Raw genomic sequence first — 13,265 nt, forward strand, 5'->3', positions numbered from 1 at the left:
TGGTGTAGTTTTGGGCTGTTATCATGTGGATTAATGTACAGCTATATTTACTGTCCACTTCCGCATATGTTTTTTGTAAAACGGCGGATCACAGAGAAAACTGTCTGACCAATCAGTGGTCTGCAGTATTTATACGTCACGGTTTAGTATCGCTTGGAACCTCAGTGGAGGCGATACCAAAAAATCTGGGTACCAGATTCCAGGTCCTTTTTCATAATGGAAATGCAAAAAGGCCGAGCCGAGTCGAGCCAAGTCGAGTCGAGTCCAGCCGGTACCACGCAGTGGAAACACGGCATATGTGTGTTTGCAGTACCTAAATATCGACATTTATAGAAGAATTATTACGTATGGACTCCTCAAAAACTCAGAAGAAAAACATTATTTTCTGCCAGTTAAAGTAATATTTTCTATTTATAGGCTGATTTTTCTTGTATCAATGAAAAATTCAGTGAAACATTCCTTGACCCAGACAGAAGAAGAGATAAAAAAAATCCTCTCAAAGATCAAACTGTGATGTGATGATATTTTTTAGTCTTTTGCGTCATCGTTATCAAAGTGGATTGCGTTGTATTTCAGAAGAACGTGCTCTTTGGGGACTTGGGGAATGCCACCTGGGTAAAAACAGTTGAAGCTCTTCTTGGAAACATAGTTACCCTGTTTGAGATGGAATAAAAGCTTTCAGTTTCACTGCACCAGTCCATATATTCCCAACAGAATAAAGAACTGTGTGACACTGCTGTAGTACCTTGACAAAACAAACTGCACATTGTATCTGCACAGTCACCAGAATTGAAATCCCCACAAGGCACCAGGGTGATTGATGCTACTGATTGCCTTTTTTTTTTTCTTCCTCTCAAGGCCTGAATTAGACTTGTGATGAAAAGGCAACTGATTGAAAGCTTTCTGACACTAATCTGATGTCACAACTCAATACCTTTTTTGTTGGCTCACAAATGAGTCAAGTGAACCATTTCTCAACTGCGTAGTAAGTCAGTTCTGACGTCTACATTTTGAGGGACCCTCACCCTCGTTCGTTATCTGAATCTAGTTTTGTCTGCGTTCTTCAGCCTTGCAGCATAGTCAACCTCTTGCTCAATGTGCACCGCATCCAATATTTATATGGAGTGTGAAGGTGCGTGGCATGCCAAACAGCCAAATACCATGTGGAAAAGCCTGTAGATTCTTGATTGAATATATGCAGTGTTGGCAGGCTTTATTTGAAACACAGTCATATCTTTGAATTGAAGATGCAAATCTTTGATACTTCCTTTCTCGCCTGCCTAACGCTGTCTATTTTCCATTCTTCTTCATTATTATTCTCATTCAAAAAGACCCTACAGCAAGCTGTATCCAATATGGGCTGGTGTTTCCAACATTTATCCTTGAAGAATTCAATTATTGTTTTTCCTTTTTTTCCCTCTCTCTCTCTCTCTCTCTTTCTCTCTCTCTCTCTCTTCATCTGAAACCTTGAAACTGCTTTTATCATTTTTCATAACAATGTTCCAATATCATAAATCTGAGCCTATGCTCATTTCACACCATGCTCAGCATGATGGTGCCAGGGGTGGGACGTGGAGGACAGTTATCGCTGGAATCATTCAGGCCGGTTCGTCACTTGGCTCGCCCTCAGACAAACAACATTAAGGAGAGAGCAATGACGCTGCTCAGGCAGTTGTTAGTGTTTACAACCTGTGTCTCTTTTTCTTTTAATGCATGCTTTTTATTTCCTCCCTGCTTCATCGGTCTGAAGGACAAAGCCCTCTATTTGCTAGTTTCTTATCTGCACCACAGGTCATTAAAGAAGACCAACGCCACAGTGGTCAATGAGACAGCTTAATTTTAGTGTATGAACTAATAGATCTGTATTTTTGTATTAATGTGTATTCACAACCACAGAGTTCAGAAAATTGAGAAAAATTACTTTATTTTTTTCATTCCACAAGGTGGATTTTTATTTTAAAGAATTCCCTCCAGAAAAATGGTTTCGACTTGACATTTTATGGCAGTTTGTGAATCAGATAGTTGGTCACAAACATTTAGTGTAGTTTGCTTTTCGTTGTTTCTGTGCCTTTAGACTTCACAGTTGAATAAGTCAAGGGTTCAGACATCATTCAGCTCTGTTAGAAGTAAAAATGATAAAGTGAAATAAACTATGAACAGCAAATCCCTGGCAGGCATATTACAGTAATTGCATTGGTTTTAAACCCCAGCAGCTTTTATACAGTACCATTCAATTATTATAGATTTTTTTTTCTTTCCCTGTGTATTTGATCAGATGGCGACTAAAGTCAAAGCAGCCGTGAGGACTAAAGACAATTAGTTAAAAGTCGTTAACACACCAATGAATGCCTCAGACGATTCTAACCAGACTGGACTGTTAATGCTACTTCCTTCACTGGCTCTACTGACTAATTGAAAATGTATTTATTCCTCTGAATTAGTGCCTTCTCTCAGCTTCCCCTCCCTTTCTATTAAGAAGATTGGCTGTGAGCATTTAACTTTGTCCGTCCACTTATGAGTGAAATTGTTTGAGAGAAAAAAAAAAGTAATAATCATTGCCATGGGTACATGTTGACTTGATGATTAAGTGGCAGAACGTCTTTGAAGTGCTGAAGTTACATTTCTGCACATGTGCAAAAATTTCCCAAGAGGGTCTTTACTGGGGAGGTGGAGTCTGGTGTGTGATGTCAGTCCATTTCAACAGAGCAAATGTAGTTTTTAATTGCATCTCTCTGTCCTCGTCTCTCCTCACCGCTGATTCAAATGTGGGGAATGAACTTAGAAGTCACAGACGTCATAGTTTGACCTTGTGTTCCTTAAACTTTAGGGTATTTTTGTGGTAAACACATCCTAATGGGCAAATATACTCCCCTCCTCTTTCTCTTCCTCCTCCTCCTGCTCTTTTGCTTGTTACCAGAGCAAGCTACCACGAGATATGCTGTGGAACAGATGTTATTATGCATGCTTCTGCAGATTAGCTAATCACAAGCACCACCTGGATGAGTTGATTGCTATTAATCTGCTATTGTAATTGAAAATTAGGGGTTTTCTCCGCAAAAGCATGCCATTTCCTTATAGTCCCTAATAGATTCCTTACACCTGCATCCTGACGGACTTGTCACTCACACTGAGATGTATTAAAACAGCGTCAAACCCTTGAGGTGTAAAACCATGAAAATAATGTTCTGTTCCGTTGTTACTGACATTGTTGGGATGACAGCCATGTGTTTCTGCTGTTGTTCTATTCGATCTCTGACCTTTTAGAATGGGTTTACAAGCATAAATGCAGAAGCTATCATTAACAGGAGGCAGTAGCTGTTTTTGTGTTAAATGCTATTTCCTGAGGCAACACACTGCCCTTGCATAGAACCTCGCCTTCACGGTTCACATTTTTTTATTAGCATGTTCATTAATTGCTAAATAAGTGATAAGGAGACTGTTACATAATATGTGATTCAAAGAGATCTGTTTGTACACCTTCAGATACTTTGAACCAGCAGCCTACAAAAGGAACATTACCAAATGGACAACACATACAATGTTTTCTGGGTTTATTAACCCTTTAAGAACTTGTCTCTGTAGGTTCTCATTTGTCCAGGTCATCGTTCTTCTCGGTTGTTCTTCTCGGTTCAACTGGAGTGAAAAATACTTCTTCAGTTCTAATAACTGCTGGGGGAAACTGGAGTTATAAACCTGCAGGGGGAGTGGTCTGTGTAAGTGTTAATCCATATGCTAATGAACTTAAGTGTTAGGGTCGTAAGGGGGGGGGTGTCCCTAGGGGTAGGGTCATAGGTTGGTATTTTATTTTTCACACACAATCTCTTGGACGAAAAATGAAACGTTTTCAAAAGAGCTAAACCAGTCCAGCTGAACAGAGAAGAACTACAGTAAAGAACATAAACAGTTATTTTTGGTGACTTCCAAATGATTTTTTTTCTCAACTTTAACCTTTCTTATGGGATTTATCACATTTTAGCACAATATTATCCTCTGCATTTTGCCTTTTCAGTGAAAATCTGGTATTTTCCTGTATTTAACTTAGTAATTATGTAGACTGTCATACAAATCCACACTAAGTTCAAAGATTATTACATTCAGGAAAAGACTTTTTCAGCAAAATATATCATTATCTTAACCCTTTCATGCATGAATTATTAGAACCTTTGTCAAAATCTTTTCTTGAGTGTTTTTATTCCTCATTAGGCATGAAAAAACAATGCAATTGAGTTGTTTTTTTTTTTGTTTTTTTTTTCATGGATTTACAAAAATGTCCACATGGCTACACCATGCATTTTATTCTTGAAGCAAAGAAACATGTATTTAAAACCCAATATCAGAAAGTGATATGTAAACAATGAAATAAAAACATTTTTATGCTGCTAATCAGATGTTTTCTCACATTCTAATACTAGTTATGACTCACTTGATTGATTGATTTGATTGATTAATGTATTTATTTCGAATATGAATGTCAAAACAGAAGAAAATAAATAAACAAAACACTTAAACATAAGACATAAGACATATAAAACATATTCGAAAGGGAGTGAGAAGAAGCATGACTTATAAACTCTGACCCCTTCTTCTTAAATAATTAAGAGTAATAATCTTCCTAGTCCATGGAGATAATATGCAAAAAAAAACAAACAAACAAAAAAAACCCTGTTAATTACAATCTAACAATTAACAATTGATTTAAACTCAAACATACTGCAGATCAGGTTTATCAAGAGCAGGAAAGTTATAGTAATGGTATGAATGTCAGTGTATTGGATGGTGCAGAAGTGTCCACTGTGTCGGCTGATTATGCATCTAAAACAACAAAACCTGTGAATATGCAAGAGAACAGCTGTAGAATAACTTTCCACTGGAGTGAACACTATGTATGAAAGGGTTAAACACAGAAACAAGCATCTACAACCACTCTTACTTGACAGCTACGTGGGTTTTACTGTTGAATCAATGCTGCAGAACATTATCATGTTTCTGTGTTCAGTATGGAGCCTCCGAACATACAAATAGGTCATATCTGATGCTACCAGAATTATTTAAATGTACTGATGGAATATTAACTGTAACATTTTGACACATTTTAGAACAGTAGTTGCTTTTGACTTCTCTTGGTTGTTGAGGTCTTTGAGGGTTAAGTTTTATTAGAGTTTCAGAGCTGTTGTTTTGTGCTGTGATTGGTCATTTCACAGTGAGATGAGTTTCCCGCTGAAGGGAAACCCTGTATTTCTTCAACAGCATTGCCTCACCACTGAGCCCAGTCCTGATCCTTCTGCCAGCTCTTTGCTCCTTCGCCCATTGATAATCCTGTTCAGAAATATCCTCAGTTAAAGCGGATTATCGCATAGAGTGGTATGAATTTCCCTCCAGTTGTATCTCACAGTTAATTAAATTTATCATTGTCTTCCAAACGGCTGGCATCGTCGTTCTCTTCTCGCACTGGGACGTGTGCACTAATAAAGAGATGTCCTGTTTGAGTAATTAAGCCTAATGGGTTTGACTCACCTGGGATTCATGTCCTTAATCTGCTCATCCACCTGTGGATATGATAGATGACTGATACATCTGTATTAGACTGTTAGATGACAGGGTTCCTCTATTGCACCCACTTCCATACACGTTCAGATTTGTGAAATGAATAATTTTTAATGACTAACATTAAGGCTTTACATTGAACGATGTCTCCATAACCCATAAAGACCCAGTATTACTTTTGTGGCAGTTGCCAAATGAAATTTTCTCTATATTTCACCTCTCTTGATGAAATGATTTATCACCATTTATTCTAATACTATCCTCTGTATTTAGCATTTTTTCTGTGAAGATCAAGTATTTTCCTTTATTTAATTCTCTGATCATTTAGATGTTCATAAAAACTTTGATTAAAGTTTAGGGTTATTATATCAGAAACAGAGGAAGCTGAGGAAAAAGTGACTTTTTCAGCAAAAATATCAGTATCTGAAGGTAAAAACAAGTGTCGTCATTCGCTGTCATTGATCCAACTCCATTGGTTTTACTGGTGAATCAATGTTGTAGAAGATGATGGTGTTTCCGACTTCACTACGAAGCCTCTGAACATCCAAATGGGTCATATCTGATGGCCATGAAATGATGAAAAACTGCATTTTACACTAATTATTTACATGTGTTGATAGATTTAATGGATCATCAAACAGTTAAGATCAGTAGATGGTTTTGGTCAAAAGTTGCTGTTTCGGTTTTTATTGGTTAAAGGGACCACCACTGTTATGTTCACCAAATTTTGATGGATTATGATGATTATTTTTGTGATCTTTGAAGCCACTGTGGGCTAACTATGATTATTGTCTCACAGAACTCATCAGAAAAAGTCACAACAAATATCTTACGTACTCAAGAAGCCGACGATCATTGGTAATACTCCATTTAATAAACCCATATTTGTGTTGTGTGTGTGTAGCTGTCAGTCTGCGCTGTCATACAGTTCCCCTTCTTTTCTCCTTCATTGCTGGCAGCACTGTACTTGTTTTTCATAGCACTTGACACATAAGAGCAGGGCTGTTTTGTTGCAAAGCAAGACACACTTCTCCCCACTAAGAGATGGTAACACTTTCAACTGTCAAAAAAAGCCTTGAGGAGTGTGTGAGGAGAGCTTAAAAGAGGCAGGGCAAGCTTGTCTCCAAATTCATCGAAGTGCCCCTCTGAGTTAAGTTGTGCTGTGGGCTGCAGATGATGGACAAGAGTTGAGAACAATTGAATTTCCATCAACAATTGCATAAAGAATGTTCCGTCTTCATCTTTCCTCCCACAGCTTTGACCCTGTATTAACCATTTGCAGTTTGTGCTGCTCAGATATCCTTACTTCTGTGTTTTGTGGAGCACAGCAGATCCCTCTTTGGGTGTAGCAGAGGAGCATCTGTGGCAGAATAACCCAGATAATTATCATTGAGTGAGTCAGTAGGAGTGGGTCAATGTGTTTGTGGTCAGGATGATTATGTCCTAAAACATTTATTGACATTACAATACATCTCTATGAAATAATATCTCCATGTGTAGGTTATCAGGCAGTGTGGTTGTGGAGGATTGGGTGTTGTGCTTTGGCAAAAGGCGAACTGCTGAGCTGGACTGGCTTACTCACAGATCTGACCCACATTAGTCTACATTCTTTGGTCATGATAGAAACCACCAGCTTCTTTTTCAAGATGACTCTCTTGGGGGAGAGGGGACGACCTGTCTTTTTGTGTGTTGATGTGTAAGTGCGTGCCATTATAAATGACAGCAAATCTAAGTGAGTCAGCTGGACCTATCACACATGGAATGAATCAGTCAAACAAAATCCCAAACCCCCCAGATGGAAAGCTCAGACGAGCTATCTCTCTGACATCATACTAATAACAAAGACCTATGGATCAACAGGGAGAGGACTCGCCTCTATTAAATCAGTTCTGACTGGATCGGTCCCTGAGCAACACAACACCATGACTCACCCAGTCAGGCTGGGTGTCATTAGCTCTCTGCATGCACTGTTCACTGCTGACAGAAAGCCCCTCACATTTGAAGATATTTTCAAGATGCTAATAAAGTGATTTGGCTTTGGCTCTAACAAATAAGCTTGTCTTCCTTCCGGCATATAATCACAGTCTCTGTCTGCACAGTTCTATAATGCATCCTATAGGGGATAGTGTGAATACACATGGCAGAGTTGCAGATATGCATGTGCGTTACCTCTGTCTGACACTTACCTACAAACATGTACACCCTGAAGCACACATGCTCTGATCTCTGCACATACTCTCCAGTGTTTATGAACAGGGTGTTGGCTGACTCAGTCAAACTCCAATTCTATCTCTGTCGTAACAGCAGCGAACACACAGATGTTCATTCTGATTCGCTTCAGTACAGCTCCAGCCCATCAGTCAGTCCACTGGTCATGTGGAATAATTATTTATTAAACATAAGTAACGTCTGCCATGAGCGGCAAGAAGAATACAAATTCTAATCATGAGAGAGTCTCAAAACAGCATGAGTAAATATTGAGTTGACATTCAGCATTTGTAAGGAGGTTTTGCCTCTGATTCTTTGTGTACCTGCTCTCTGGTGTCTGACTGCTCCAGCCTTTTCATCTGCTGTGAGTGACTGATGTGGCTACCCTCTCCTCCCTGGGCATCTGCCCAGCTTATTGAGCATCCCCTTGTGTCTGCCTTCAAAGTGATACAGATAAATCATAGACTAAATGTCAGTATCTAGTGGCTGAGAAATGTCCATGGGGCTTTAGTAGGCTAAAGTCATACACTTACTATAGTGTATGGGCATACTTAGATGCTCAGACACCCCAGTGCTATAACTCTAACTATTGTCTGCACACACAGCTCTTGTTAAGAGGGGTAAGAGGTGGGCATAGGACTGAAATGACTGAACTCCATCCAGCTAACTCATTTTAGTGATAGGACTATGTTCCACTTTGCAGCTAGAAGCTCAGGGACATGATAGATGGGTGTGCAGTAATGTTGGAGAGTGGTTTCTACTCATGCACACGTCTCAGGTTGACCTGCTCTAGATGGGAGACATGGATCAGGCACAGATTGTGTGTATGTGTGTAGTGAGTAATAGTGGACAGACCATTTCTTGGACACAGGATTGCTTTTTTTAGCCACACCCACTGGTGATAGCATGTCAGGGAAATAAAGGATCAGCCAAGGTCCTCAGAGTTTGTTGAAATGTTTCTTGCAGAAGTTGTAATGGCAGTAATGTAACTATATATTGAGCTTGCTGCTCTGTGTAGGAAATGCTTTTAAATGAATTTCCATCGATCTGTTTTTGCTAAAAGGTCTGTATATACTGACAAACTGAAAGCCTGTGGACATTCTAGGGCTGTGGGTGTTAATTCTCATAAATCTATTCATTCATTATTTATTACTTGAATTACCAGTTATCAAGTTTAAGATCTCATTTCAGTCAGTTGTCCAAAAATACAGAGGTATTAACAGCATCAAGCAATCAGTCTTATGTATAGTAAATAATCGCCTTATTAATTAATCAACTGATTGTTTGATTGTTTGCAAATAAAGCCCTGGTGTGTTCCTGCATCAGTGGGATGTAATTTACAGATGTGTGTGAGTCAAGGATCCAGAGAGCATCTGGGTCAGACTGGCAACAACGAATACACACATCAAATCAGCAACTGCAACTCCTCCGGCTGTGCTTTCCAATACAATGCCTTCTGCTCAGTTGTGCATATTATTAGCAGACGTGCCTAAAACATCGCTGCTGACTAACCAAGGCCTTTGAGGCGAGTCTTACAGACATATGTAAGACCCTGCTGTCACACAACAGCAGCCATCAAGGGGTGAGAAACAGAACAAATGCTTCAGCCTCTGTCTCTTGACACATTTCATCCTAGTAAATACGGCAGTAATCTACATTATCGGTGACATGTATCATTTTCATCTGGGTGTGTTTTTTGACATCACAGCATTTTCTTCTGGTGAAAGCATTAGCAGATTTTTGTACATGCGTGTGAGGGAGAAGGAGGGGTGAAAAAAACAGTCTTTTTGTCATCTCCTGGGGTTCTCTCTGATGCATTGGGCGGCATATTGTCAGTGACAGCCCAAGTTATTGAGGCTAAGAGTGCATCACTTTACTTGCTCTGCAGAAACGTAATCCACAGAGCTGCAGAAACCGCCACTGCTGCTGCTCTGGAGGATTCTCTTAGTGAGAAATCAAAGTGCACATATGGTTTTTCAGTTGTCACAGCGCAGGGTTAATTTACTGATTTCCTGTCTCTGTTTTGTACTACTATGCATATGTGTTTAAACTGATATCATCATCTAATTAAAGATGTAGCTTCTTTGAGATCCTTAATCTAAATCTCTGTATGATTCCACCCGTCTACATAATATCCCTGCATGTCCCTTCCTCAATATTACACTGACTGATCTCTCCCGATGCTGCTTCTTCCGTTCTTGGTGATCCACTGATGACAACGAAACCCTTTGTTTCCAACTCCCTGTGATGGGATGTAAAGATGACTATCACGGAGATGAGGTGAAAAATTGTTCTCTACTTTGATCTCAGCATGTCATTCAGCCTCTCCCGAAGCTATCATCTGTTAGTTGGATTTTTTTTTTTAATTTGTTGGCAGGTTTGCATGTGCTCAGTAGGTGGATGTGTGCAGATAGACAGCAGTTTTTGAGCAACGGCAACTGTAAACAGGAGCAGGTTTTTGATGAGACAGTGCATAAGGGAGCTCCTTCTTCTCTATGTCACAGCAAACAGTCTCAGTAAACAATGAGTTGAACAGGAAATATACTCAGTTTGGCATGCACATGCTCACTGTAAGCATTTTTACCCAGGCAGTGTTATTGTTTCAGTATACCTAAAATGCAAGTGGGTTAACTTCAGTGTTTGAGGTTAGAGCTGTGTTTTTGAGTTGACTAGAGCTGCTGGGATACTGGGGCCTAGAGATGAAAGAGAAGCCAGTAGCTAAGAAGACAGGTGAAAAATCCAAAAGACAATTTGTTAAAAATCTTTCTCTTTTCATGTACTTTCCTGTTTCTCTCCCTCTCTTCACCTCCTGCTCCTCCAATCTGTCTGCCTGGTTGTAACTCTGGCAATGTATGCTTGAGCAGTGCCCTGGGCTACAGTGGACAACAGAGGTCTCCATGGCTTGTTAAAGCCTGTCTTGCTGTAGCGACCTGGTTTTCCTTTTTGTTATTTGTGAGGTTCCTTATTTCAGCGTTTCTTTGTGAAAGGAAGCCTCCCCACTGTGACACCGACTGGTCTTTGGACGATACAGTGTTTGGTCCTGCATTCAACCGTATATAAAATACCAGCGCTAGATACTTCCATTCTGTGCAAGCAGAGTAGATGATTGAACAAATCGTTCACAATGATTTGTCAGTCCGAACTAGACGTACTGAATCCTTTGTGCGACTGGCTGAACCGTCCACCCCAAGGAGGTACTGAATTTGCAAGGGATACAACTTTTTCTCTATCTGTTTTGATAGGAAAGAAATTGCAAGGTTACTCACAATACATTTCTGTTTCCGTACATATCCTGGTGTCATGATACAGCCATTTAGCAGTTCTTTATACGTTGAAGTCAAACATGTCTGAGGGTTAAAACACGGTATTTAAAATCTCTTTGACGGGACATTTTAGAGACATTATTACAGATTAATGTTGCTAAATGACCCACATTTTTTACTTTTAAATACATTTTTGCTTTAGTTGGACCATAAGGGATTATCCAAAACAAGGAGCTACTTTATACTGAAATAAATGTTGGAATGGCAATCAATTAAGGTTTGCTCTCTGACGGGACATTACTGTGTTTTGACCCATGATAACAGGATGTAATTGTGTGTGTTTAACTAAAGGTGCAAACATACCACTAAAAAGGCAAAAAGCAGAAAGTATTTGTTTATTCGCTTTGTTGTGGTGTAATTTTCACTCATTTTGATGACAATGACAGAAATATGTGCGTCTTCAACACACGCCATTGCAATATGGACAGTAAATTCAATAATCTTCCCATAAACTCATCCCTAAAGACTGATTTTCAATGAATAGGAATCTTTATTTACAGGTGTGCTCATAAGTTTACATATCCTGACAGAATGCACATGGGACGGTCTTGGATGTTCCAACATGACAATGACCCAAAACTCAAGGCCAAGTTGATCTGTCATTGGCTACAGCAGAAAAAGTGAAGGTGAAGGAGTGAACATCTCAGTCTGCTGACCTCAATATCATTGAGCCACTTTGGGGAGGTCTCAAACATGCAGTTCATGCAAGAAAACCCAAAATCTTAAAGGAACTGAAGGTGTTTTGCCAAGAAGAATGGGCAGCTTTACCATCTGAGAAAATAAAGAGTCTCATCCACAACTACCACAAAAGACTTAAAGCTGTCATTGATGTTAAAGGGGCCAATAGAGAGGATCAAGAACTAGGGTATGTAAACTTTTGATCAGGGTCATTTGGATAGTTTCTGTTGTCAGTATGAGTTAAAAAGAGCAAACATATTTGTCTGATAATAAATGGCTTCACCCAACCACGAGCCACGAGTGAATGAAAAGTTTTTGTATTACCATTCATATTCTCTGAAAAATGGCCAAAAGAATCAAAATCTGCTAGGGTATGTAAACTTATGAGCACAACTGTATAGGCTGTGTTAAGTATTCACTCTCAGGATGTGTAATTTTAATGTATAAGAAGGAGCCTTGGATACATGGGCTTTACATTTGTACCATTTCACCAGTCACACAAAGCTGTAGCCGTCTGTCTGCTACCCTCAGATTATTTGGCGGTGACAAAAATGTGGGTTCATTTATCACAATTCGTATCATTAGGGCAATATTGAACATTTATTGTGCATCACAGATGTTTGCAGATTTTCCTCATGTCATGCATGCCTACACACTATCAGTGGACATTTAAAGCAAAGATAATCTACGATAATAGCTGGGAGGTAGTTATGTTTTTTCATATACAGATACAGGAAAGGGGTCATTACATGGTCACGGTTATAAATGAAAGATTTTTATCATCCTTAATGGCTGCTGGTTAACATGCAGTCTGTATATGCTAGAGAACAGAATTACAGTGACTTCTTCTGGATTCAAACACATGATGTAAGCACATACAGCAGTGGAGTAAACAGGGGCGTAACAGGCTAAACGGGCTGATACTGGGACTGTCTGCAGTCTGTGACCGTGAAAGAGCTAAACAAGATCAAGCTTTGTTACCTGCTGTGTTCTCAGGCTCATCTTCTGCTGTACAGGAGCTCTGCAGCCCTGAAAAGAACTGTTTCCTGCAAAAAAAAAACAAAACAAAAACATGTTGGGAACCTGATGCAAGATACTTTAGCATCATTCTAAAATATTAATAAGCATTAAATAAATTGGTTGTAGTTAACTAATGAGCTCAGTCCTGGATCATATGTACAAAACATTCTCATGTGCACCGTAAATGAGAGCCACCAAAATGTACTGCATTATTTAACACAGGACAATACTGTTGTAAGGACTTAGAAGAGTAAAAAATGACCCATCCATAATACTCACACACACACACACACACACACACACACACACACACACACACACACACTGACTGCAACAAGCATGTCAACATTTGCATTCTTCACAGGAAGTAGTGACTCTTGTAAGTCAGTGGGACAAGGAAATCCCTGCATGTTTAAACAGAAAAATCAATATTTGATGTCATTAGTACGTAGTATGGCACTAACTTTTATATTCCAGTGTTGTATTCCATTA

The 13,265-nt window shown here is 39.3% G+C and overlaps 1 protein-coding gene across 6 annotated transcripts in view; it reads left to right on the plus strand.

Moving 5' to 3' along the window:
- The window catches only part of magi3a (membrane associated guanylate kinase, WW and PDZ domain containing 3a), a 186,203-nt gene that overhangs the window by 96,695 nt on the left and 76,243 nt on the right, over positions 1–13,265 (plus strand). The window lies entirely within an intron of this gene.

Source organism: Sphaeramia orbicularis, chromosome 7, assembly GCF_902148855.1.
Source record: "Sphaeramia orbicularis chromosome 7, fSphaOr1.1, whole genome shotgun sequence".
Taxonomy (NCBI): domain Eukaryota; kingdom Metazoa; phylum Chordata; class Actinopteri; order Kurtiformes; family Apogonidae; genus Sphaeramia; species Sphaeramia orbicularis.